Genomic DNA, 6022 nt, shown 5'->3' with positions numbered 1-6022 from the left:
GTAACTATTATCAGTTATATACAGACTATAAGACACAAACATAAAACATCAAGATGCAGTAAATATTTTAAGTCAAATGGTGGGAAAAATTATACCATCTTTAATCAAGTGTATTTAACCAAATACCTGGAGAATTCATGCTCCCTAAATCATACAGGGAATATTTTTAAATTATTACTTACTAACTAAAAAGAATATCTTTAGAAAATGTTAAGGAATAGGACTATCCAGACTATTTACCTTGCAGATGTATATCTGTAAAAACATATACCGATAACTATTTGAGTGTTATAACTACAAATATTTTAAAATACTTTGTATTATTTGACTATCACTTTAAAATGATGAGAAAGACTAAAGTGGACTCATAATATAAATTATTAATTTCATGTAAATATTTTATTTGATGATAATTTGAAACACAGCTGTTCATTTTCAATTTGTATAAATATACTTTTCAAAAATTATATGTACATAATATTTATATGTGCAGAAAGCAAACAAAAATGATATATCTTGTCTGATGTTTTAAGGTGCACTTTTTAATTAAAGCCCAAATTAAAGGCTTTACCAAAGAAAACTACTCAAATAAAAATTGTTTTAACTACATTAATATATGTAAATATCTGTTCCCCTTTACAACATACTTTCTGAGCTCTAAATTACAGAATTCAGTATAACTTGAATTTTTTTCAGGCCCTGTTTTATTGAACTTTTGAAATTTTCAGTGGATAAAAATTAATATGATAGAAACTCACAAACTTCCAACACTTCAGCAAATCCTAAGAGTATGCTAGATTTAGTTCAGAATTTTAAAAACTAAAATTAAATATTAATTTTGTAACAAATACAGATAAGGTCCCATTTCTTTTCCCTTTCCCATTTTCCTCTGCTGGAAAAGAATCAATCCAGCAGCTTGCATTTTTTGCTACTATGAACAATGAGTGTTATCCAAACTTCTTGTGCAAACATCCTGATGCACATTTGTAAGAGTGGCTCTAAGTTATACAGATTGAAGTGGAATTACTGAGCTAGAGGCTTTGAGCATTTCCATCTTTACCAGATACTATAAACACTGACACCTAAAGAGTTGTACCTATTTCCACCTACCCAGGGGTGCATGAGGTTTTTTTCTGTTTTCCTTTTCACCAACACATGTTATTTTTGAAGTTTAAGTCTCTAGCACTCAATACAATGTTGGCTGAATATTATTTCATTGTAGTTTTGTTTCTTTGAATACCTACAGATGTGAATTATTTTCAAACTTGTGGGTGATCAAAAATGGCCACAAACTCCTTGAAGTTCTTCTCACCAAGTGCATCTTCTTCTCTTAAAAAAAAAAAGTGAACTCACGATTCCTGTGTCCAATAGAATATGGCAAAAGTGATGCTGTGCCAGTTTCTGGGCCTAGGATGGCATTTTAATCTTAGTGTGTTTTGGAATGCTCACTGTGGAGGACAGCAGCCATCATTTAAGAAGTGCAGTATAATAGTAGGAACCTCACCTCTTAAGAGTATGGAGAGTTGCCTGATCAGCTCTCAGCTTTCTGGCCTTCCAGGCTGAGTCCTCAACGGAGAACATGGACTAGGCTAGCCCCAGCCACCTTCTGACTGATACTGCTTTAGCGATTCTAACAGAATTTTCCAAATAAACCTATCCAATCTGAGATAGTTTGTTACATAGCAATAAGTAACTAGAATATTGTTTTATTGATAATTTAAATAACCACTACAGTGATGTACCTGTTTATTTAATTCACTCATTTTGAAAATTATTGTCTATACTGTTAATTAGAATTTTATAAACAAATCTGGATCGGAGGTTTGTATACATTGCAAATACCTTTACTTACTTTCTACTTTAATAAATTCAATTTCTTCCTACTTTTGCATTCAAATTTGTTTTTGTTTTCTCCTTAAAAACAGTTGTGTTTTAGTTAATAAAAATATTTAGCTTTTTTAGTGAAAGTCGTATAATTTTTAATACTTGACTTTCTAATCTACCTGGAATTGTTATATATGATGAGATATGGATACAGATTTTACTTTCTACTGGTCTAGATTATCAGCTCCCCCATATACCAAGTTCCCATATTTGCACAGAGCTGCTTCTGGGTGCTTTTTTGCCTTTCATTGGCCTATTTGCCTGTCTGTATAACAATTAAATAGTCTTAAGATAGCCCCATAGTAAAATGTAGTATCTGTTAGATCTACCCTCATTCTGTTCAAATATTTCTTGATTATTCATAGTCCATATTTTCTATACAGGTTTTGGAAGTAGCGGAGTTTCATAAAATCCTTTGAGTTTTGAATGAAAGTGCATCAAATTTATAGATTAACAGATTATTGTTATTATAGAGTTCCAATAGTAGAATATCCATGCTTTTATTCAGATGGTCTCTTACATACTTCATTCATGATTTTTTTAATATAGGCCTTTATATATTTTATTTGATTCAGGTTCAAGTACCATGTAGTTTTGGTTACTATTATCACTTAGGTATGTTTTTATTTTGTTGTGGGGGGGGGGCGGGCCCCGGTGCCAGGCTGAGACCGGGTCGAGCAATGTTCCCCATTGACTCAAGCCAACCCGGTGGTTCCCCCTCCCATTCCCCCACTTTCAAGGGCATACGAAAGCCTTGTCAAGGCTGAGAAAGTTAATTCCTGAAGCCTGTGGTCTGCAGGTGTTGGCAGTAATGCTACTTCCCTTTTTCTACCCCGAGTCAGAAACAAACATGGGAACTGTGTTTTGCTAGCAATCTATCAACAAGGTCTTGTGACCCGTTCAGAAAGTTCACAAGGTACACAGAACTAAATGTTTTGGCTGGCAGTGATCATGTGAAACCTGTTTATTCTTAGAATGACCTGATCCATAAGAGTCTTATATTATAAAAGATTGTGTACAGCAACAATAAAGCCGTCACTTGGGCCATCAGCCCAGGGGACCCTCCTGTTCCCAAACTTTCTCTTGTTTTTTTCTTACGTTCCCCTACCCTCAGGACCTGATCTCGGTGTTTGTTGTGCCAGTCGCAACAATGTTGCACGTACTGACTTGCCATCAATAATGTATTGAAAACTAGTGACTTATAGTTTTTTTGTTTTTTTTTTTCCAATTTGTTTTTTGCATTACTTACGGTAAGTGATAGGTCCTACAAAGCAATGTTGAAAAATAGTGAACCTCTTGATCTTGTTCCTGATGTAATAGATTCCAGTCAGTTTCCAATAAGTATGGTTTTTCTCCTGATATTTTTAATAGATGTAAAACATAAGATTATGAAAGTTTGATTATGTGCCTATTTTGCTAGGAAGCTTGAATAATCAAAGAATAAGATCTTCCTATGCCTTTTATACTTTTAATCATATGTTCTCTGAGACATTAACCCATTAAAATACTGCATTGCATCAATTTTATACACTGAAACATCCTTGCATTCCCAGAATAAGCATCTTTAGTTATGTCTTATCATATTTCATCTAATTTAGAATTCCATGATTTGTGAGATGCTTTACTTAACAAACTCCAAAGAATAAACAGTATTATTTAAATTATGACCCAATAGTTTTATATCATTCAGAATTATTATTTCACTTACTGAAAGATCTGTTAGGTTTACAGAAATAGTTAATTATCACATTATAATATAGCATATATAAACAAATTTCTTACTAAATATTAATGTTTTTTTAGATCTGTAGTTCAAATGTATTGCAACAACAAACTAACAGATTTATCTAGGTGTGGGAAATTTGATTTATTAGGCTCCATAAAGCACTCCGTTGTTGCTTTGAAAGGAATATGCAGTTATTGTCATTCCTTCAATACCACTTCACACACTTTTATTCTCCATTATTTTTCTAATGTTTAAAATAATATCAGTTCAAATGATAATTCATTTTGTTTTTGTGGATTTACTTTAAATGGAAAATAACTTTGACAAAATACCGACATTCAAGCTGTATTACAAAGCTGTAATCATCAAGACAGTATGGTACTGGCACAAAAATAGACACTCAGATCAGTGGAACAGAATAGAGAACCCAGAAATGGACCTACAAACATATGGCCAATTCATCTTTGACAAAGCAGGAAAGAATATCCAATGGAATAAAGACAGTCTCTTCAACAAGTAGTGCTGGGAAAACTGGACAGCAACATGCAGAAGAATGAACCTGGACCAATTTCTTACACCATACAGAAAAATAAACTCAAAATGGATGAAAGACCTAAATGTGAGACAGAAAGCCATCAAAATCCTCGAGGAGAAAGCAGGCAAAAATCTTTGATCTTGGTCTCAGCAACTTCTTACTCAACACGTCTCTGGAGGCAAGGGGAACAAAAGCAAAAATGAACTACTGGGACCTCATCAAAATAAAAAACCTTCTGCACAGCCAAGTAAACAATCAGCAAAACTAAAAGGCAACCGACAGAATGGGAGAAGATTTTTGCAAATGACATTTCACATAAAGGGTTAGTATCCAAAGTCTATAAAGAACTTCTCAAACTCAACACCCAAAAAACAAATAATCCAGTGAAGAAATGGGCAAAAGACAAGAGACACTTCTCCAAAGAAGACATCCAGATGGCCAACTGACACATGAAAAAATGCTCAACATCATTCATCAGGGAAATACAAAATCAAAACCACAATGAGATACCACCTCACACCTGTCAGAATGACTAACATTAACAACTCAGGCAACAATAGATGTTGGCCAAGATGTGGAAAAAGAGGATCTCTTTTGCACTGCTGGTGGGAAAGCAAACTGGTGCAGCCACTCTGAAAATTTTTTGAGGCTCCTCAAAAAATTAAAAACAGAACTACTCTATGACCCAGCAATTGCACTAGTAGGTATTTATCCAAGGGATACAGGTATCCCGTTTCAAAGAGGCACATGCACCCCAATGTTTATAGCAGCACAATCAACAATAGCCAAAGTATGGATGTCCATAGTGGATGAATGGATGTCCAAATGTCCATTGATGGATGAATGGATAAAGAAGATGTGGTATATGTATACACACACACACACACACACACACACACACACACACAATGGAATATTACTTGGCAATCAGAATGAATGAACTTGCCATTTGCAACTACATGGATGGAACTACAGGGTATTATACTAAGCAAAATTAGTCAAAGAAAGACAGATATCATGTGACATTACTCATCTGAGGACTTTAAGACACAGAACAGATGAACACAAGGGAAGGGAAGCAAAAATATAAAAACAGGGAGGGGGACAAAACATAAGAGACTCTTAAATATGGAGAACAAACAGACAGTTACTGGAGGCATTGTGGGAGAGGGTATAGGCTAAACGGGTAAGGGACATTAAGGAATCTACTCCTGAAATCAGTGTTGCACTATACACTAACTTGGGTGTAAATTAAAAAACTAAAATAAAAAAAAGAAAAACAATACAAAACCTAAAGTGACAGTAGTAAGAATAGCCATAAACAAGGTCATGTATATAGCTCACAAATACAGAAACACTTAGTGTAAGCCTCCACGTAATATTTGCAAGTACTCAGCAGGATTACAAATGGGGGCCATTTAACATGACTCCACATTTAAAAGTTGGAAATTAATAATTTGACAATTATTGTTTAAAAAGGCAAAAAATTTAAACACATAAAGTTGTTTTTATAGGACTAACATTTGCAAAAATGCCAAAGAACATTGAATTTATTTTTGTGCATACCTGGATATATTCTCAATGGGTTGGCATAGTTAGATAACAAAAAATGCATATTTAATATTTATTGTATCTCATAAGACTCCTTTTTCTAGACTTACTCCCAAGAAAGTATATAATTTTGTTGTTATAATCAAATATGAACAGGATTTGTGTTCAAAAGTCTAATAAATTTTAAAAATTGATTAATTTTATTGATAGATTTTAATATGTTCAAAAAAGTGTAATTTTAATCTTTAAATAAATTCAATTATTATTTTAAAGTGTAAAATATAATTGAAATTGAATAAAAATTTTATCCAAAATTCTTTAAATTA

The sequence above is a fragment of the Felis catus genome, chromosome C2 (assembly GCF_018350175.1).
Source record: "Felis catus isolate Fca126 chromosome C2, F.catus_Fca126_mat1.0, whole genome shotgun sequence".
Lineage (NCBI taxonomy): Eukaryota > Metazoa > Chordata > Mammalia > Carnivora > Felidae > Felis > Felis catus.
This window is presented reverse-complemented; position numbering follows the sequence as displayed.